Genomic DNA, 23,063 nt, shown 5'->3' on the forward strand with positions numbered 1-23,063 from the left:
AAAAACCATCGCCGAGCGGCTGAAGATTACCCACATGCTGCCCAGATCTTAACCAACCCTAACTTCAGCGACTTCGGTCAAGAGGAGCGCCGAGGGCAGCTTAGGCCAAGCAAGAGTCATTCATCACGGCAGCCACTATAAATAGAATTCGCCTGCACCACTAACGGGCTGGGACCGCCCAAGAGGCTCCTCAAGAGAGCCTACCGGCGCTATAGGCAGCTAAAAAAAAAAAAAAACTTAATCATAGTTTTCCTTATGGTTGTCATCATCATCATTATTAGCATCTTAATCGTCATTGTTGTCATGGGCTTTCTCATCGTCATCATCACCATCAGCATCAATACATCGTCATCATAATCACTGGTGTCATGAGTTGCAGATTTTTTTTCCACATTTCTCCCGCCACGACTCAAACTTATTACCCTCATAAATTGGTGTAAATTCACGTGTATTAAGGCCGGCCAGTACCTGTCCCTCACCTGCCCCATTAGCTGTTTGTACACCTTCATGCCCTCCGCGGCCCTCCATGCCTCTTGTCTCTCACCCCTCCCCAACTAGCACTTTTTCTCCCTCCCCAACCTAACCCCCTTCATCCCCACCCTTCCGCCTTACCTTCCTCCCTAACTTTGCATCTCCTCCTCCTCCTCCTTCATAACTGAATTTACCTGTGTTGCTCTCCCTCATCTCTTCTCTAATATCACCTGTGCAGTTCTGATGGAGGAAGACAAAGGGAGGGGAGGAGGAAGAAAGGAAGGAAGGAGAAGGAGAGAGGGAGGAGTGCCTTTGGATGGAGTCGTGCTGCCGCGTAGAGCATTAGAGGGATGAACAATGGACTGGAAGAATGAACACCGATTCGGCTTTTGTATAGATCCTCTTTTTTTTTAAGTTGAATAGAAATGAGTCTGCTTTTTTGTTTCCTTTACCCTCTCCTCCTACTCTTCCATTTCCTCTTTTTCCTGTTTTTTCCTCTCACTCGTCCTCCTCGTCGTCGTCCTCCTCCTCCTCCTTCCACACACACACACACACACACACACACACACACACACACACACACACACACACACACACACCGGCCCGGTAGCTCAGTGGGTAGAGCGTCTGCCTCACAACCAGAAGGACCAGGGTTCGATTCCCCGACTGGGTGAAGATAAGTTGGGTTTATCTTCTTTCACGTGTAGCCCCTGTTCACCTAGCAGTGAGTAGGTACGCGACGTAAGGCGAGGAGTTGTGACCTCGTTGTCGCGGTGTGTTGTGTGTGAGCGGTCTCAGGCCTCCCCAAAGATCGGTCACTGAGCACTGTGCTCCTTCCGTAGGGGAACGGCTGGCTATCTCGAGAGAGACCCGCAGCAGACCAAGAGGTGAATTACACACACACACGCACACATTCATACATACACAGTTTTTTTATTAATATTCTCACCGCTAATGAAGGATGCATCTAAACCAGAATATCAGGTTATAGGTTCTTGCTGTGGGAGAGTTTTTTTTTCTTTAAGTACTGCGATTATAATTGGAAGAGGAGGCCAAGCAAGCAGCCATTCTAGAGCTAAATTAATATTAATGAAGGAAGCCATGCATGACACCACGGAAAAAATATGTATAAAATATATATATATATATATATATATATATATATATATATATATATATATATATATATATATATATATATATATATATCCGTTGAAGGCGCAAGCTAGACGGAGAGGTAGGCTGCCGGGGTATGAGGGGGGAGCTTGTGTAGGGGGGCAGAGGTAGGCGGCTTGTGGGGGGGGGGCAGAAGGGGGGGGGGGCTCCACCTCGTCATCTGCAAGCCGGTTGGAAGGGTAATCGAGATAGGAAGATTTTTTTTTATGCTAGGTGGCGTTGTTTATGTTTTTTTAAGATTTTTTTTTAGCTAATTCATCAACACACACACACACACACACACACCACCACCACCACCACCACCACCACTGTCACCACAACTACCTACACCATTCCTTCACAAATCCACCTTTAACACTGCATCCATTCCCATCACCAACATCACCACCACCATCACCACCATCCCCACCATTTACACAAACACACTATATTATTAACACTTGCACTATACATTATACCTGGACCTAAACTTACACAAACACTAACACTTACACCTACACTTACACTAACACACTAACGCTTACACTCTACCTACACCAACTACACTTACTATACTTACTCCTACGTACGCTTACACTCACGTTCACCTGTGGAGCTCTGAAGTATAGGTGGGCTTCACGACTCGCACACCGGAGCCTCTAATGAACGGGTCGCGGCGCCGTAACCTTAGTCGGGCTGCAAGGTCTTAATTACCCGCCCCTGGGAATATTAATCCTCTCTCCTGCCACCACCAACAACATCACCGCCACCCCCGCAGCCCCGCCGCCTCCACCGCCACACCCACCACCAAAACCGCAACTCTTTTATCCGCTGTGTCCTTTGGTACTACTGTTACTGCTGCTCCTCCTACTCCTCCTCCTCCTCCTCCTACTACTACTACTACTACTACTACTACCATCGCCCCCGCCGCCTCCGCTAACGTTTCAACTGTGCATAATGTAAATAATGTCTTTTTTGATACTATGGAAAGGTCTGCATATGTCTTTCACAACATAAATTGCCTGAATGCTTTGGAGGAAGGGGAAGGTGTTTAGGAGTGTAATAGTTTTCTTAGCCTTTTATTATACTGTTCTTTTTGTTATCTATTAGTAATATTTATAATTTTGACGTAGAATGAAATGGTGAGGTAAATCAGGCTGTCTAGTCTTCAAGCTCTCTGTCACTATTTTCTTTTTATATATCCCTTCTTCTTCTTCTTCTTCTTCTTCTCTTTTTCCCTATTCTCTTCCTCTCCTCTCTTCCTTCTCGTTCTTGTCCTATTTCCCTTCTTCTTCTTCTTCTTCTTCTTCTTCTTCTTCTTCTTCTTCTCTTTTTCCTTCTTCTCTTCCTCTCCTCTCTTCCTTCTCGTTCATGTCCTTCATCATCATCATCATCATCATCTTCATCGTCACCAGCACCACCATCATCATCATCATTACACCATCACGTCCAGTATTATTAAGGTTGCTGCGCTATCATGTTCATTGCCTCTCTTGTCTAACTTTTTTTTTATATCCCTTTTTCTGTTATTTTTTTCCGGGTTCGCCTTAAACATTTTCTAATTAGTGTTTTCATATTTTTAAAGTGAAACCAATTCTTGTTCTTTACTCCTTTTTCTCCCTTTTTTTTCTCTCTCCCTTCTCCCTCCTCTGTTTCTCACTCTCTCCACAAACCAGCACCACCCCTTCAACTCCTATTATCCTCCCCTCCCCTCTCCCTCCTCCTCCTCCTCCTCCTCCTCGCTGCAACCACAAATCCGCCTACATCCCTCCTCTTCCTTCCTCCCCTTCCCCTTCCCTTTCCCCTCTCTGCTTCCTCCATCCCTTCCTTCCCTTCCCCCTACCCTTCCTGCTTCCTTCATCCCATCCTCCCCTTCCCCCTCCCCCTTCGTGCTTCCTTTATCCCTTCCTCCCTTCCACCCTTCTTCCCTTCCTTCTACCACCTTCCTTCCCCCCTCCCTCCCCTCTTTCCAATTTCGTTTTCCCCCGTCACCCCTTCCCTTCCTTCCTCCCCTTCACCTCTCCTCTTCCTCCTTTCACTATCCCTCCTCTCCTTCATCCTTTCCTCCCCTTTCTCCTTCCTCCATCCCTTCTTCCTCTTCACCCCCTCTCCTTCCTCCTCCTTCCATCCCTTCTCTTCACTCCTTCCTTTTCTCCTTTCACCATTCTTCCTCCTCTTCGCCCGCCCGCTTCCTCCTCAACCCTTCCCTTCTTGCTGCCACCTTCCTCCCCCCTCTCCTCTCCTGCCAAGCCCGTCCTTCAAACCAGTCAATAATGTAAGGAAAATTTATAGGCGAGTCGAGGAAAATGATCACTTTATTCTTTCCCACCGATTGGAATTTAGAACTTTTTTTTTCCCTTTAAGTTTCGGCGTGTCATTGTGGTGTATTGAATTATTTTAGGGGGGGAGAGACGGAGGAAGGGTCATGGGAAGGGAAGGAAAGGGAGGAAGGAAAGGATGGAAGGAGAGAAGGTAGGAAGGAAGGGATGGAAAAAGAAAAGAAAGGGATGGAAGGAGAGAAAGAAAGGAAGGAAGAAAGCAAGGAAAGAAAAAAAAGAGGGAATGAATGAATGAATAAAAGAAATAATTTAAGGTTGAGAGGGAGGAAAGAAGGAAGGAAATAGAAAAGGAAACAATGGATGGTTGAGATAGAGGAAGAGATGAGAGGAAGGAAGGAGAGAAAGAAGGAAAGAAGGGATAGAAGTAAAAAGAGGGAGGATAGGAAGGGATGAAAGAAGAGAAAGGGAGGAAAGGAAGGAAGGAAGGAAGGAAGGAAGGAAGAAAGGAGAGAAGGAAGAGGTTGAATGCGCTATCAGATTATGCAGAACGAGAATGTGGTCGGTTAGGAAACTGATTCTCTCTCTCTCTCTCTCTCTCTCTCTCTCTCTCTCTCTCTCTCTCTCTCTCTCTCTCTCTCTCTCTCTCTCTTGCTCTCGGTCTCGCTCTCTCTTCTTGCTTGTGGAAAATTAAAAACCACATTCTTTTTTTAATATATATTTTCTACGATTTATTTCCAAGGCATTATATTAATTTGGTGAAGCTGTGAAGAGATTTAAAGATATTCGCTTATTTAAATGTCATCCTGTTTTATCGCCTCTTCATCTCTCTTCATCTTTTCTTGTTTTCTATTTTTCTTTCTCGATTTTTTCCTTCTCATGCTTTTCTCTTTTTTTTTAATTCTTTCTCACTTTACTGTCATCCAATTTAATCATCTCCTCCTCTTCCTCTTTCTTAATCTTTCCTACTTTCTTCTTCCTTTCTCTTTTTTTTTTATCCTCATGCCTTTGTCTTCTTATTCCTTCGCCCATTAGTGTCATTTAATTTCAACGCCTCCTTCTACTCCTCTATTTTAATTTTTCCTTCTTTCTTTATTTTTCACTCATTTCCTTCTCCTGTCAACCTATTATATCGTCCCCTCATCTTTCTTAATTCTTTCCTTCTTAATTTCTTTCTCCTTCTTTTCTCATGCCTTTCTTTTTTCTTTCTTGCATTAGTGTAGTTCAGTTTCATTATCTTCTTCTCAGTTCTTCCTTCCTTCTTTCTTTCTTTCTTTCTTTCTTTCTTTCCTCTGTTCTTTTTTTTTATCTCCTCTTCATGCCTTTCCCCTTCTATTCTCATATCTCCTCCTCCTCCTCCTCCTCCTTCCTTCTTCTTTCTTTCTTTCTTTCCTCCGTTCTTTTTTTATCCTGTTTATGCCTTTCTCCTTCTATTCTCATATCTCCTCCTCCTCCTCCTCCTCCTTCCTTCTTCTTTCTTTCTTTCTTTCCTCCGTTCTTTTTTTATCCTGTTTATGCCTTTCTCCTTCTATTCTCATATCTCCTCCTCCTCCTCCTTCTCCTCCTTCCTTCTTCTTTCTTTCTTTCTTTCCTCCGTTCTTTTTTTTATCCTGTTTATGCCTTTCTCCTTCTATTCTCATATCTCCTCCTTCCTTCTTTCTTTCTTTCTTTTTTTCTTATCTCCTGTTATGCCTTTCTCCTTCCATTCTCATATCTCCTCCTCCTCCTCCTCCTTCCTTCCTTCTTTCTTTCTTTCTTTCTTTCTTCCCTCCGTTCTTTTTTTCTTATCTCCTGTTATGCCTTTCTCCTTCCATTCTCATATCACCTCCTCCTCCGTTGGGACGCCCGAAGCCCATATGACGTAATTTACCTAGATTTTCAGAAAGCGTTTGATAAAGTTCCTCACGTTAGGCTTATTTCAAAACTGCGTTCCCACGGTATTAACGACCATCTATGTGCGTGGATTCATGACTGGCTCACCGACAGAGAACAACGTGTCGTTCTTAATGGTGAAGCATCGGATTGGCAACCCGTCACCAGTGGCGTGCCCCAAGGTTCGGTCTTGGGGCCAACACTATTCATAATTTACGTAAACGACTTAGAAACTGATATTCTATCAAAAGTAGCCAAATTCGCCGACGACACCAAATTAGGAGGTACGGTAATGAACAGTCAAAGTTGCGAGAACATTCAATCAGACTTAATAAGACTTGCCGACTGGAGCGAAAAATGGCAAATGAGTTTTAACGTAGATAAATGTAAAGTAATGCACATAGGTGAAAAAAATCCTAACTTTAAATATCAGATTCAAGGACATGAGCTCAGCGAGGTAAAACAAGAAAAAGATCTTGGTGTCATTATCAGCAACACTCTTAAAATGTGTGATCAATGTTCTGGAGGGAGTAAAAAAGCCAATATGATGTTGGGATTAATCTCAAGAAACTTTGATTACAAATCACCCGAACTTATGAAGAGATTATATTTAGCATTTGTAAGACCACACCTAGAATACGCCGTTCAGGTCTGGTCACCGAACTTTATCAAAGATCAAGTTTTGCTAGAAAAGATACAGCGACGAGCAACCAAACAAATTCCAGCGCTCCGAAACTTGCCATATGACGTGCGTTTAAAGCGTTTAGATATGTTTTCCCTAAAAAAGCGAAGGATAAGAGGGGACTTAATTGAAGTGTTCAAAATCCTTAATGGATTCGACAACATTAACCCGGATAGTCTATTTCAGAGAGACACCAACACAAGAACACGCAGCAACGGTATGAAGTTAAAGGAAAATCGATGTAACACATTGGTGTGCAGAAGTTTTTTCAGTAACAGAGTCGTCGATCACTGGAATGGACTCCCACCGTCAGTAGTTAGCGCACAGAGTATCAATAGCTTTAAGTCTTCTTTGGATAAGTACTTCAGGGATATAAAATTATACTGACCCTTTTTCGCATGTTTTCAGACAGATTGCAGCAAGACCTCAACCTATATTCATATAATTCTCCCCCACAACCTAGATTGCAAGTAGCAAAAGTCAACAATAGAGTAAAGCAACAGTTAATGTCCGCATGACAGGTGGAGTGAGGTGTGGGTGCTGTAAGGTGACAGGTTACAGGTGCCGTGCCTAGTACCGCCGGTAAAACGAGGATCAAGCCTCCACCTGTGCCCCTGAAACTACACCTCACCCATCGTGAGTATTAGGGGGGATTCTGGGGCTGCCCTGTGTAGGCCACTCGGCCTCTTCCAGCCTCCCTGTATTTCTGTGTTCTTATGTTCTTATGTATTGAATTCATTTTCCCCCACAGCTTAGGTTACCAGTAGTGTAAGTTAAGGGTAGTAATTTCCTCTTATTTCTCTCTTTACTGTAAAATTTCCATGTTCTCTTCTAACTATTTCCTGCCGGCACGTTGCCGGAGGGAGAGGTGGGTGGGGAGGAGCCTTCATCTATTCCGTCCTGTCCTACCACACGTAGATTACTAGTAGTAGCGGTAGTAAACAGACACCCTCGTCATAGACCGATAGGTCTTCTGGTGTCTGTTCTTCCTATGTATTCCTATGTATTCCTCCTCCTTCCTTCCTTCTTTCTTTCTTTCTTTCTTTCTTTCTTTCTTCCCTCCGTTCTCGTTTTTTTTTTTTAATCTCCTGTCCATGCCTTTCTCCTTCCATTCTCATATCACCTCCTCCTCCTCCTCCTTCCTTCCTTCTTGTTTCTTTCTTTCTTTCCTCCGTTCTCTTTTTTTTTTTTTTATCTCCTGTCCATGCCTTTCTCCTTTCACTCTTTCGCCGTTCTCTCGCCACACATCAAGACGGAATTGGCTTAGTTTGCTCGCTCTCATTACAGCCACCATTAGGGATTGACCGCCTCCTCCTCCTCCTCCTCCTCCTCCTCCTCCTCCTCCTCCTCCTCCTTCTCCTCTTACTTCTTCGACTCCGACTCCACTTCTTTGTCTCTTCTTCGTGACCCTTTGCTCCCTGGTGGTTTCTTTCTTCTTTTTCTTCTTCCTTTCCTTTCTTTTATTTATCATTCCTCTTTTTTCCTTCTCTACCTTCTCCTCCTCCTCTTCTTCTTCCTGACCCTTTGCTTCCTGGTGGTTTCTTTCTTCTTTTTCTTCTTCCTCTCCTTTCTTTTATTTATCTTTCCTCTTTTTTTTCTTCCTTCTCTGCAGTTCCCCTTCCCTCCTCCTCCTCCTCCTCCTCCTGAGTGGGTCTGAGGCAAGTGGTCTGAGCAGGACTAATGGCGCCAGGTAAATGGAGCTGCGGACAGGTGTGCAGAGGTGTGATTATCGAGGTTCCCTTTCTCTCTCTCTCTCTCTCTCTCTCTCTCTCTCTCTCTCTCTCTCTCTCTCTCTCTCTCTCTCTCTCTCTCTCTCTCTCTCTCTCTCTCTCTCTCTCTCTCTCTCTCTCTCTCTCTCTCTCTGTTTATCTATCTCTACCTATCTATTTTCCTCTGGATCTTTTCTTTACTTCTTTCTATCTATCTATTTCTTCATAACTCTACCTCTCTTATCTACCTATTTTCCACTTCATCCTTTCTTTCCATCTATCTATCCATGTGTTTATGTATCTGTCTATTTCTTCATATCTAATTGAGGAGACGCCAATAAAATCCAATTCCACTTCACCATAGCGTATTAGATCCTTTGTTCTCCTTACTTATATTTCCCGCTAAGAGTCGTAAGGATTCAGACCCCATTCCCTGTCGACCCCAAGAGCCAATCCTACAAATACGTGTTCTAATGCTTTCCCGAGGTGCTAAGAGGGTTTTATGGGGCTCCTGCAGTGTAAACCTTGTTGTCTTACTCTCACCGGCGCGAAGGGCGTTTATAGCATCACGCCAAGTACTTACTTCAACCTTCTTATAGTGCCTCCCAAGCGTCTATTAGCTGTTTATGACTTGCCTCGTTGCGCCCCTAGTGGACAGGAGTTCAACTAGGTATGTGAGCGCTTACGTCCCGTGTCTTAGACGTTCTCGGCTCTCTCAACACCTATTTCCAGAGGCCCCCAAAGGAAAGGGTTCTCATGAGTGTTTTTTGACATTCATGGTGCAGAAGCCTTGTCAGACTATCACTATGTTCATTAAGTAACCCATGGAAATACCCAAAAACTCTCATTCCTCACTCCTCTCCTCTTCCTTTATTTTCATTTAACTTCTTTCCTCTGTCTTTTCATTTCTCCTCTTCTCCTCTCCTCTCCTCTCCTTCTCAAACTATAACTAGGTTCACAAAACTACCATGGACATTCCCACAACTCTTCTCTTTCCTCACTCCTCTCCTCTTCCCTTATTTTCATTTAACTTTTTTCCTCTGTCTTTTCATTTCTCCTCTTCTTCCTCTCCTCTCCTCTCCTCTCCTTGTCAGACTATAACTAGGCTCACAAAACTTTCCATGGGAATTCTAATACAACAACCTCTACGAAAGCCTTATCAAATGTGGGTGTGTAAGACTTGAAGAAGAAAATATGGTCCTCTGAGTCTCCTGTATGTTCGGGCCAAAGGAAGGAAGGTCTTAGGAAACGGGGAAGGAGAAGGTGCTGATGGAGAAATAGAAAAAAAAAAGTTGTGGGGTATTTCGTCGATAAAGAATAAAGTGTGCATTTTATTTACTTATTTGAGTCTCCTGTTTGTGGGGCCAAAGGGAGGAAGGTCTTAGGAAATGAAGGGGAAGGAAAAGGTGTTGGTTGATGGCCTGAAAAATGGGCTGGAGGTTTCTCGTTCTTAAATATTGCACCGTGTATTTTATTTACTTCTTTATCTACTCCTTTTCTTTTAGCATCGAGTCATAGGAAGGGAGGTCTTACAGAATGATGAGGAAAAAAAAAGGTGTTGGTGGAGGGGTTGAAAAAGGTGGGTTGGGTTTCTCGTACTTAAATATTGCAATGTGTATTTCATTATTTATTTATTTATTCGTGTTCTTTTAGCATCGCCGCGGAGGTTTGATGGAGTACGTGCGTCTGATGCATCGACGAGTATTTGGTTGCGCTTCCATCACGCACATTGTTGCTTGATTAAACGAGAAAGATTTATTCATCCATTCTCTCCAATGATATACAGCCCGCGGACTCCTCCTCTTTCATCCTGTGCCTCCTCCTTCTTCTCTCTCTGCCTCCTCCTCCTTCTTCTCTCTCTGCCTCCTCCTCCTTCTTCTCTCTCTGCCTCCTCCTCCTCCATCCTGTGCCTCCTCCTCCTCCTCCTCCTCCTCCGCCATCCTGTGCGTCCTCCTTCCTTCTCCTCCTCCTCCAACTTCATTATCTCCTCTTCTCTCTATTCCCCTTCTCTCCACTCCTTTCCTCTCACCCGTTGCCTTTTCACTTCCTTCCTCTCCTTTTCACTTTTCCTTCTCCTCCTCCTCCTCCTCCTCCTCCTTGTCTCCTCTCCTCTCCTCTCCTCTTCTCTGTATTCCCTTCCTTTCCATTCCTTTCCTTCTCACTCCCTTCCTCTCTGGCCTTCCCTTTTTTCACTTATTTCCTTTCTATCTTTCTTTTATTTTTTCCTTCTCTTCCTCCTCTCCTCTCCTCTCCTCCCTCTTTCCCTTCCTTTCCCTTCCTTTCTCCCTCCCTCCTTCCTTCTCTCCCTCTCTCCCTCCCTCCCCCTATCTCCCTATGTAAGAGAGGAACGCTCCCTTTGGCTGTTGTTCTCCCTGGAGGGTGTTCGTCATTAAGTAGCTAAGTTGTTGGCGAGGGTCAGGACTTGTAGCTATGGATCGGGCTGGACTTTATATCATCTTCCAGTACTGTCGGGTCCAAGAAGTACCGCCCAACACCACCACCTGAACGATAGCGTATATAATAAACGAAAAGTAGAGGACACGTAAGTTGTTGGTGGCTATAAAGGGTGTGTATCTTCGGCCGTTTTCGTTTTGTTTCGTGTTGAAGAGAAGGGGATACTTTTTTTTGTATGAGTGTACACTTTCAACGTACAGATAATAACTAACGAAAAGCGAAACGAAAACTATAGGGTACGGATGTTGGTATAGCTCTAAAAGTTGTGATTCTTCGACCGTTTTTGTATCGTTTCGTGTTCAAGGGGATACTTTTTTGGGGTGACTGTATACTTTAAACGTATAGATGATAAACGAAAACTAGAGGGTACGAATATTGGTAGTTCTCTAAAAGGTGTGATTCTTTAACCGTTTTCGGATTGTTTCGTTCTCAAGGGTAGGAAGATAATTTTTTGGGTGACTGTACACTTTATACGTATAGATAATAAGCGAAAACTAAAGGTCGCGTATGTTGTCGTAAGGTATAGATATTGTGTTTCTTCTGCCGTTTTCATATTGTTTCGTGTTCAAGGGTAGGAAGATACCTTTTTGGGTGGGTGTACATCTATCCCGCGAGTGTTAAGTTTTGGGGATGGTTTTCATTGTGTTAGAAGAAAGAAAACAAGTGGAACGTTAGCTATTGGTGCAGTCCGAAGTACTCTGAAACGAGCCCGCCTCCATTAGTCATCGATAAAGGGGGAAGGGATGATAATAGGTATTTATGAATTATATTAAATTGCAAGAAAAGTTATGGGGCAGGAACCGCGACCATAAGGAGGGCGAAAATAATTAAGGGAGGTTAGTTTGGGAAAGTTGTCAACCTCGTATTTTAACTTTTCATCCCCCCTTACACTCCCCACCCTTGCATTACTCCGCCTCCTCTTCTCTACCTCTTCTCCTCCTCCTCCTCTCTACCTTTCGTACTCTTGTTCCCATTCTTATCTTTCTCTTATGTCATCTTTTCTTTGCTCCTTTTCTTCCCTCTCCTCTTTCTCTTCCTTGCCCTCGTATTTCTTGTGTTCATCCTTTCTGCTCCTTATCGCCCTCAGTTCTTTTCTGTTCATCCCTCCAGCTCTTCTTCCTTTTACTCTTTTTCCTCGTCTTCCTCCTTATCTTCTTCCTCTTCCTCCTTCTCCTCTCGTCCTCCTACTAATACTTTCTTTCTATGTAGCATTACCCCTTTTTCCTCCTCCTCCTCTTTCTTCTCTTCCTCCTCCTCCTTCTCCTTGCCCTCGTACTTCTCTCCTTATCTCCTCTTTCTCGTCCTCACCCTCATTCCTCCTCCTCCTCCTCCTCCTGCGTTGTTGTAATCCCCGTATCCTGTTGTGTCGCATATCCCTCAGGAGTTAGTGTAGCGGGTGGCGGCGTCTGGCGGGGAAGGTGTGTTGGGGGGGGGGAGGGTGAGGGGCTAAAGGGGCGGTGGTTGACGTGATGTTATCTCTGCCGCCCGGCGTGATAAAGCGATAACATCAAGCAAAGTGAATGCATCCCTCGGGCCATAGCGTGTTTGTGTTTTTATTTATATATATTTATGTTTATTTGTGTGTTTGTTTGTTTATTTATTTATTTAGTCTTGTATGTGCTTTTTTTTAAGATTAGTTTATTATTACGGTTGATTCTGTCTGTCTCTGCCTTTCTTTCTTTATTTCCTTTCTTTCTTCCTTTCTTTCTTTCGTTCTTTCGTTCTTTCGTTCTCTTTCACATTCTCCTTTCGTTTTTTCGTTGACTTTCTTTCCCTCTTTCCTTCTTTCTTCCTTCCATTCTTTTGTTTTCTTTTGTTTTCTTTGTCCTTTTCTTTCTTCCTGTCTTTCCTTTCTATCGTTTTCATTCTTTCTCTTCCTTCCTTTTATCGTCTCTCTCTCTCTCTCTCTCTCTCTCTCTCTCTCTCTCTCTCTCTCTCTCTCTCTCTCTCTCTCTCTCTCTCTCTCTCTCTTCTCCCTCCCCCCCCTGCGTAAGGATTCCCTGAGCTCCTTAATATCCTTGGAATTGAATCTTGTTTTGAAGGATGGCTGCTGCTTGGGGGGAAGGGGGGGGAGGGGGCGGGGGGGGGGAGAAGGGAGAGGTCAAAGATTACGACCGTGGTGAGTTAACTGAATGTAATGTGTGTGTATGTGTGTGTGTGTGTGGGGGGGGGGGGGGGGAACGTGTGTGTGTGTGTGTGTGTGTGTGTGTGTGCTCTCTTTAATGACCTTCTTCCCACAATTTCGTTTCTTCCTTCCTTGAATATTGTTTTAAGAATGGAGTATTAAGACACCTCAGGAATTCAGTCTATCATCCTTTTTTTGCCAGTTTACCTTCTGGAAGCGGCCTATTTCGACTCTTTCTTTGCTCATGTGTTCAGTCTTCAATCTACGTCAGTCTCCAAAGCTAATATGACGGAGATGAGCACTGGGGGCACGCGCAGGTATATCGTATGCTTCTAATTCTACTTACTTCATAACGCCGAAAGAAATAAACCAGTCGCAATGTGTAACGTAAAAAAGGGCAAATTCATACATTCTTAAAATTTATGGTAATCTTCGTATTTTTTTTCCCATGTGACTTCAGTGCCTCTCTAAGATGGTTTACGTTTTCTTATTTTCTCATGCATATAAATCACTGTTTTTTAGGGTGTTGGGCACAGGTGAAGGAGGGGGGGGTAATGTGGGTGTCGTGCAGGTAAAAGTAAGACGGACCCACGACACGTCACCTGAAGCACACCTGTCGCCTACCTGTGTGCGTGCGTGTGTCTGTCTCGTCCTGGACCTCATTTATCCACGTTAATTATTCTCGCCTTTGTTTGCTTACCTGTGTTTTTCATCGTCGTTATTTTTTTTTTAATCTTGTCATTCTTTCTTTCCTCCTTTCGTTTTATTTCGATTGTTTGGCTCTAATTCTTACTTTTTTTTGTCATCCTTTTTTCTTCTTTTCGTTCTTTTTTTTTTCTTTCTATTTTTTTTTTCTTTTTTCTCTTGTTTCTTTCTCACTTTTCTAACCTGACTGTTCTATCTCGCATTGTTTATCATGTATTTGTTTCCATGTATGTGTATCTTCATTTATCTGCTTATTTATTTACCTATTTATCTATCTACCTCCCATCTGTCTATTTGTCTATATATGTCTTTGCTGTATTTATCTATCTATCTTTTCTTATTTGCATCTTTCTATCTACCCATGCATATTTTAATTCATTTTCATCTTTCGATATTCAATTATGCATCTCTCTTATTCCTTTCCATTAATGTGAATTGTAATTATGAGGGTTTAATCTGGTTGTGATCTTGTTAGGTTGAAGTTGGCAGTCTCCTCTTCCTCCTCTTCCTTCTCCCCCTCCTCCTTCTCCTCCTCTTCTTTCTCTTCCTATTCCTCCTCCTTTACTCCTTAGCGTCATCATCATCATCATCACCACTATAATTATCGTTTATTTATTTTCCTCTGTGCAAATTTTTATCTCCCCTTCTTATTTTCTTATGTTGTCCTCATAAATCTTTCCTCTCTGATTTATTTTCCTATTCTTCCTTTTCTCTCTATCCTTGCGGTTTAATTTTCTTTGGTTACCCTCTCCTCCTCTTCTCTTCTCTTCTCCTCTCTTCTCTCTTCTCTCTTCCCTTCCCTTCCCTTCTCTCTCTCTCTCTCTCTCTCTCTCTCTCTCTCTCTCTCTCTCTCTCTCTCTCTCTCTCTCTCTCTCTCTCTCTCTCTCTCTCTCTCTCGATCTCTCTCTCTCTCTCTCTCTCTCTCTCTCTCTCTCTCTCTCTCTCTCTCTCTCTCTCTCTCTCTCTCTCTCTCTCTCTCTCTCTCTCTCTCTCTCTCTCTCTCTCTCTCTCTCTCTCTCTCTCTCTCTCTCTCTTTTCCTTTAATATCTCCCTGTCCTTTCGCTTCATGACCTTTCTCTTCTCCCCTTCTCTCCCTTCCCTCCAACCCCACCCCACTCTCCCCCTCCCTCTCCCTCCTTCCTCTCTCCCGTCGTCATCTCCTCACCTCTCTCTCTCTCCCCGCTTCATGACCTTTCTCTCCCTTCGATCTTCCCTTCCCTCCCCGTCGTCCCATCTCCCCACCCGTCACCCCTTCACCTCCCCTCCCTTCTCTCTTCTTCTCTCTCCCCCACCTGAACCCATTCCTTCCCGTCGCCAGGTTCACCCTTCCCTATTACTCATCTTCTTAGGTACGCCCAGGTACGGCTCTCTCCGCAGGTAACGTGGCCAGGTACACGTTCCACTTATGTCTCGGCTCAGGTGACGATGCTTTTTTATACTACGGCTTTTTGGGTATGTTTAAAGTGTTGTGCTTGGATAAAAAAAAAAAAAAAGAAGAGAGGGAGGGAGAGGTGGGTTGGTATTGGAAGCGAGAGAGAGAGAGATGAAGGGATAAAGAGGGAGAGAGTAGAGAGTGAGAGTGTGAGAGAGAGAAAAGAAAGGGTAGAGAAGGAAGTAAAAGGGAGTGGAAGGAACGAGGAGACGAAAGGAAGGAGCAAGAAGAGAGAAGGAGAAAGCAAAATTAAGAGAAAGGAAAATCAAAAGGGAGAGGAAAGGAGAAAAAGGACCCGGAAGAGAAAGGGAGTCAAAGAGAGGAGGAAGCTAAAAGAAAGGATAACGGAAAGGCGGAACCGTAACAGAAGAAAAGAAAAATGAAGAGAAAGGGTAATTAAGAGTGAAAGCGAAGAAAAAAGAAAGGTAGACAAAAGGGAAACATGAGGGAAAGAGAAGATGAGAGGAAGGAATAAGAGGGAGGAAAGTAAAGAAGAGCAGGAATAAAGAGAAACAGAAAAGGGGAATTAATTAAGCGAAGGAGAGAAGGGGAAGCAAAAGGGAGCAAAGGAAAAGAACAGACGAAGGGAAAGGGAAGAGGAGGGAAGTAATATGAGAGCCTGGAGGGTGTACTAATGGAAAGGGAAGAATCAATAATCTCAATAATGATAATGTACAATAATATCAGTAATAACAATAAAGAGGGAGGGGGAGAAGGAGGGAAAGCATATTAATGAAGAGGAGAAAGTGGAGGAGGCAAAAGGAAAGAAATATGGAGGAAGAGAGTTGCAATAGAATGGAAGACTTAGTAAAGGAAATGGGGAAGAGAAGAAACAGAAGAATAATGAATATGAAGAGCAGAAAAGAAGAGAGGTAAATAGATTGAGAGATAGAAAGATAGAATACAATGATAATAATAGTAATACGGAAAGAGGAAAGGAGATAAAGAGCAATAGTAGAAAGGAAGGAGGAGGAGAAGAAGAAGAAGAAGAAAGAGATGAAAGGAAAAGAAGGATGAGGTGGAGGAAAGGAAGAAAAGGAAAGAAAAACAGAACAGAATAATTGCAAAAAGGGAGCGTGGGAAGACAAAACCAGTAGTCCCCCCCAAAAAAAAATAATGGTAGTAATAATGCTAATAATAATGAGCGAAGCAAAGGTCATCGTCACGTGTGGCTGGGCATGTTGGGCGAGACAATGCAATACTCGACCTGCTGTTCTGAATGTCGTGTTTCTTTCTTTTTTTTTTTTTTTTTTTCAACCGACTCGTATTTCTTTTTTTTTTTCCTTTTTTTGTATAATGTCGCTCCTGCTCATTATGTTATGTTTAGAAGTGTAATCGTGTCAGACAAATTCCCCATTCTCTCTTTCTCTCTCTATTTTTTTCTTTCTTTCATTTTGTTTGTTTCTTTTTTTCCTCTTTCTTTCTTTCTATCTCTGCTTTTCGCTCTCTTTCTCTGTTTCTTCCCTTCTTTCTTTTCCTCTCTTTTTCTTTTCTTTCATTCTTTTCCAGTTTTCTTTCTTTTTCTTTCTTTCTATCTTTCTTTTTTTTTAGCTTTCTTTCCTTCTCTGTTTCTTTTCTTCTCTCTCTCTCTCTCTCTCTCTCTCTCTCTCTCTCTCTCTCTCTCTCTCTCTCTCTCTCTCTCTCTCTCTCTCTCTCTCTCTCTCTCTCTCTCTCTCTCTCTCTCTCTCTCTCTCTCTCTCTCTCCCTCCCCCTACCCATCCCTTTAATGGCAATATCACCCATTCATCAGCTTCCCTCGGGCCACATATCAGGAGAGGGAGGGATCGAGAGGGTGTAATGGCTGCCGTAACGAGGCGTAAGTCTTGAGGCGTACAGCAGTGGGTGGGTGTACCTAAATCACTGCCGCTTTGATGACTCACCTTCTTCTTCCCGTATCTGCGTATTAACCCACTCCACCGAGGCGTCTTTTAGTGGCTCTAAAATCAGGTTAGCGGGTGGAGAATAGAGCCGGAAGTAGTTAGGGTAATTTTCTTAAACATTTCAGCGGCCAAGCACATATTTGACAAGGTTTTCGTATGGGTTGTGGGCATTTCCAAGGCTAGCTTAATGACCCTGGTGGTAGTTTAACTTTTCTTCTTTTTTATTTTTATTTTTACAACAAAGGAAACGGCTCAAGGGTAACAAAAAGAGTGTAGAAATAAAAAAAGCCCGCTACTCACCGCTCCCACAACAGACAAAAGTAAAGAGTGGGCAAAAGAGAGGTCAATTTCGGGTGGAGAGGCGTCTTGATACACTTCTTTTTTTCATTCTTTTTTTTTTTTTTGCCATGAACCCACAGAAACACTCATTAGAACCCGACTGGTCTCCTTTTTTTGCCTTAGGATACGGTTGATGTGAGAGTCTAAAGCGTCTAATACTCTAAGAAAAGGAGCCTGAATCCCCTCCCGTATATACACCAGAGTCTCGTTTGCATGTATTAAAGGTAAATTGTGGAGGAGAGAGAGAGGTAAATTTAAGATATCGTTAGTCAATCAAGTGAAGTTCGGTAGGTAGCGTAAAGGGAGGTTCTTGGTAGGGTCCGTAGCGTGAATTATGTTAGCGGGTGTAGAATCAAGCAATAAGTGGTTAGTGCATCTTATTAAGGTACCTTGTGGAGGATAAAGAGGTAAAGTTAAGCTCCAGTAGTCAGTCAGTCAAGTATGGCATGGTTGGTAGCGTAAAGGAAGGCTCTTGGAAGGGTCCGCAGCGTGAGTGGCGAAAGGGAGTGAGAGGGACGAGGCGATGGTAAGAAAATTAAGAGGTAAAGTTAAGCTCCAGTAGTCAGGCAGTAAGGTGAGGTTTAGTAGCTATAAGGAGGGCTCTTGGAAGGGTCCGCAGCGTGAATGTGAAAAGGGAGTGTGAGGGACGAGGCGAGAGTTAGAATACAAAGAGGTAAAGACACATAAAGAGGTAAAGTTAAGCTCCTGTAGTCAGTCAGTCAGTTGAGGTTTGGTGGCTATAAGTAAGGTGTTTGGAAAGGTCCGCAGCATGAGTGGCGAAAGGGGAGGGTGAGGAACGAGGCGGACGAGGCGAGGGTCGGGTGACTGGCCGCTGCCCTGATATATACTGGCTTCAGCTTTATCGGGACCAGCCTTTGTTTGCTATCTCTTACCAAGGCACGACTGATACACCCCTAACACACAACTACAAACCCGCGTCGCCGTGTTCCCATTCATCATGTCTTGTATAATGCAGGATATTACTTAGTGCGATAAGAAACCAGGTAAAGAACTCAAACAGGGAGGGAGGGAGAGAGAGGAGGGAGAGAAGAAAGAGGAAGTGGGGCATAGAGAAGAAGAGGGAGAGAGAGAGAGGAAAAAGAGGAAACGGCTGAAGATAGGAAGAAGAAGAAGAGGAAGATAATGAATATGGAGAACAGAAAGACATGTAAGAGGAGGCAATAAAAGAGATTGATAGATAAATACAGATAGACAGAAAGTGGGGAATAGAGAAGAAAATGGAGAGAGGGGAGGAAGAGGACGTGGTTGAATATAGGAAGAAGAAGAAGAGGAAGATAATGAATATGTAGAACAGAAAGACATGTAAGAGGAGGCAATAACAGAGATTGATAGATAAATACAGATAGATAGAAAGTGGGGAATAGAGAAGAAAAGGGAGATAGGGGAGAAAGAGGACGTGGTTGAAGATAGAAAGAAGAAGAAGAGAAGGATAATGAATATGGAGAACAGAAAGACAGATAGATAAATACAGGTAGACAGACAGATAGGTTGAAGATAGGAAGAAGAAGAGAAAGATGATGAGTAAGGAGAACATGGCAGAAAACATGTAAGAGGAGGCAATAGCATAGATAGATAGATAGATAGACTGTTAGATAGAGAGGTAGATAAGGCAGGAGGGTGGATTACTAAAGGCTGAAAGGGATGAGAGAGGAAATGATATACTGCCGAAGAGAGAAAGGGTATCATGAACCGTGAGGAAGGGACGGAATACTGACCAGGTAGAGGAGGGCGGAGACGAGAGGAGGAAGAAAATATTGAGAAGGGGAGAGAAAGGAAATTGAGAAGAGCATGGGCGCAGGGAAATAGGAGGGAGAAGACGGAGACGAGTGGAGGAAAATAATATAGTGAAGAGGAGAGAAAGGAAATAGAGGAGAGTATGAGGAGAGGTAAATAGGAGGGAGAGAACGAAGGCGAGAGATGAAAGAAAGTATTGTGAATGGAAGAAAAAGGAAATATTGGAGAGTATGTGAAAAGGGAAACAGGAGTGAGAGGTCGAATACGAGAGAAAGGAAGAAGATTTTGAGGAGAGAGAAAGGAATTAGAGAAGGAGAGTATGAGCGAAGAGGAATAGCAGGGAGAGGATGAAAACTAGAGAAGGAAGAACACATGATGAAAAAGAAAGAAAGGAAACAGAGGAGGAGAGCATAGGCGAAAGGGAAATAGGTAAGAGTGAAAGTAGATCTGGACGAAGAGGAAAAAGGAGGAAAAAAACATCGACAAAAAGGGGACAGGGGAGGAATGATAGGTTATAGGGAAGAGAGAGAGAGAGAGAGGAGGTCATGGAGAGAGAAAAAGAGAGAGAGGGAAAGAAAGAAAGAGCAAGGTAGGAGAGAACATGGGAAGCTCTCTTGTATCATTAAGGATTCAGAGTGTAGGAAAGAGAGAGAGAGAGAGAGAAGAAAGGAACATAACATAACATAACATAACATAACACAACATAGAAGACAAGAGACAGACAGATAAACACACACACACACACACACACACACACACACACACACACACACACACAATCACACACACACACACACACACACACACACACACACACACACACACACACACACACACACACACACACACACACACACACCTGGCCCAAAGTTCAGGTATACCGTAAGCCAATCACAGGTTCTGCTCGCCGTAAATCGCCCACCAGTCACAGGGAAGGGCGCCGCTAAGGCCTCGACCAATCAGAGGAGGTGTTTTACGTCATGTCCAATTACAGCAGACGTTTTAATCTCGCTTTGTCGGAAATATGGACGCTCCCCACTCAGCCAATCACGACGCTCGCCAATTCCGTGTCTCCGCCAATCACGGTAATGCCTCGTGTTTCTCCGATTTTGGTGTGTAAGTGTGATTCTCCCTTTCCTATTTACGGCTATCATGTGGCTATCCATTTCGTCTGCCGCCCAATTAGGTAAAGGGAAATGCGTCTTTGTGCAATGAAAACGCAGCTTAATTTTGACTTTTAATTAAGGAGAAAAATGGGAGGAAAATTCGGTAGAAGTTTTTTCTTTTTATTTTGGTTGGTTTGTAATTTTTCGCCCCATCGTGTAATTAGATAAAAAGAAATGCGTCTTTGTGTAGTGAGAACGTGGCTTAGTTTTGCTTTTAAGGAGTGAGAAAAAATGGAAGGCAGAGTTTTTGAGGTTGGAGTTTTTTTTCTTTGCTTTGTTTGCTTTGGAATTTTTGTATTTTGTAATTTTGTATTTTTGTATTATTTGTGTTTTTTTATCATCGTGTTTTTGTGTATATATATATATATATATATATATATATATATATATATATATATATATATATATATATATATATATATATATATATATATATATATATATATATATATATATATATGTATTTTTGTATATTTGTATTTTGTATTTCGTATTATCTATTTTATTTTTTTGTATTTTCGTATTTTTGTATTTTAGTTTTTTTTAGTTTTGTTTGTATTTTTGTTTTTTTCTCGTATTTTTGTATTTTCGTATTTTCGTATTTTTGTTTTTATGTATTTTTGTATTTTTGTAATTTCGTATTTTTGTATTTTCGTATTTTTGTATCTTCGTATTTTCGTTTTTTCGTATTTGCGTATTTTTGTATTTTCGTATTTTTGTATTTAAGTATATTTGTATTTTCGTATTTTTGTATTTTCGTATTTTTGTATTTAAGTATATTTGTATTTTTGTATTTTCGTATTTTTGTATTTTCGCATTTTTGTATTTGCGTATTTTTCCATTTTGCTTGCTCTGGAATTTTTCGCTCTTGCATGAGGGCATCGTTTCCCCATGCCAGGTGTGTCCGCTCTTACCTGGCGGCCCTGATTAGCGTCTCCAGGTGATCGGTCCGCAGCGGGTCCTCCTCTCTTACCTGTTCTTCTTGGTCCGTCCGTCCGTAGCTTTCACCTGTTGATCAAATGCTCCTCCGTCCGCTTTTTTTAATGTCTTGTGTGCTTGTATTATCGTTATTTATATTGGGTTGACTTGATGAGTGTTACTACTACTACTACTACTACTACTACTACTACTACTACTGCTGACGATGATACTGCTATGTCTTACTACTTCCAACTTCTACTTTTACTACAACCTCTACTATTACTACTGCTACTGCTGCTACAACTACCATCACCACCACTACTACTACTACTACTACTACTACTACTACTACTACTACTACTACTACTACTGACGATGATACTGCTTTGTCTTACTACTTCCAACTTCTACATTTATTACAACCTCTACTACTACTACTACTACTACTACTACTACTACTACTACCACCACTACTACTACTACTACTACTACTCACTACCAATATTATCACCACTCTCTTCTATTTACGTATGTTAAGTATGAACGTGTTTGAGGTAATTCCAGAATTTTTTTTATTTTCTCCTGGAAGTGATGGAGGTAATGACAGGAGGTTAAGCGAGGAGGGAGGGTCAGGAGGAGGGTGGAATGAGGAGGAGGAGGAGGAAGGGGGGGCGTGTCCAAGTAAGGCTGTGAAGGGTCTTTCGAAGCTTACCTAATCTTCCTCAACCTCTCATTACAGGGAGGTAATGTCTCCATTATTCATGCTGGGGAATACGTCTCCACTCCTCCTCCTCCTCCTCTTCTCCTCCTCCTCCTCCTCCTCATTATTATCTTCATCCTCTTCTTCTTTTTGCTCCTCCTTTATACACACATTTCTCACATTTCTCTCCCATAAGCCAACGCACGCAGCTTAATACCCAAGCGCCATGAATTTATGGATTGTATTTAAGTGGAAGGAAGAATTGCAAGTGGTAGCCGTTATCGAAACCTGGACCAACACTGATGATCACTTAATGTCTGACTTATCATTTATGGGGTACGAAGTTTTCACTCACACATACACACAAAAAAAATAGAAAATAAGTAAACGACAGCATAGACAGGTAGGAGGCGTTTATGTTGTCTTATATTAAGCAAAAAAAAAAAAAAAAAAAAAAAAAATCATTAAATTTTCCACACCAGGTTATTCATGTGTTCTATATCATGATTTACTCAGCAAAAATGTACCGAGATATTGCGTCATAATATCGCTGTAAGTGGGCAGGAAGGGTCAGGCATCAGATAGTGGTGCCGTGAGCCGCGCAAGTTTAATCCGTGATGAATCATGTACACAGCTTCGCCCGTCGATATTTCCTCCGACAAGCCGCCTCGGTATTTATGGAGCCCTCAAAACAACCTAAAGCTGGACTGGCCGAGGCAAAGCGACAAGGCAAAGACTGGTCTGTTTATACGCGATACGTGATTTTTTTTTGTAGGCTGCGTGTCACTAGATAAGATCAGTGATGTTTATAAGCCAGCGGAGCAAAAGTACCGTAGCCAAATGTTGCTCAGAGAACCTCACAACGAGAACTCACCGGATCAGTCTGCTTGTACCTGCAAAACCTGTCGAGGCGAGGCACACAGAACGACGAATCCCTTGAGCTTGATGAGTAGACCGTTGACAGGGGATGAGGGTTGTTCTTGTCATGTGGCTCTGTGACAAGCTGCCTCGGGAAACTGTTGGGGTCAGGATTATCTCGTAAATAGGCATCACTGTAAAAAAAATACACGTTACTCTTCCTCCTCTTTCTCTTCCTCCTCTACCTCCTCTTTTTTTCTTCTTCCTCGTCCTCCTCGCCCTCGTCCTCGTCTTCCTCGTCCTCGTCCTCCTCCTTCTCCTCCTCCTCCTCGTAATCTTCCCTTCCCTTCCCTTCCCTTCCTCCTTTTCCTCCTCCTCCTCCTCCTCCTCCTCCTCCTCCTCCTCCTCCTCCTCCTCTCCTCTCCTCTCCTCCTCATCGAATTAATGATTAGGAATATCTCGTCTCCATTTCCATCTGTTAAACCATCACCTTTTTTGGCCTAATCCCTCGTCTCCCTCACCTCCTTCCCACCTCCCGTGTCAAAACCCTTATCTCCCGCCCA

This window comes from Eriocheir sinensis, chromosome 5 (genome assembly GCF_024679095.1).
Source record: "Eriocheir sinensis breed Jianghai 21 chromosome 5, ASM2467909v1, whole genome shotgun sequence".
NCBI classification, from domain to species: domain Eukaryota; kingdom Metazoa; phylum Arthropoda; class Malacostraca; order Decapoda; family Varunidae; genus Eriocheir; species Eriocheir sinensis.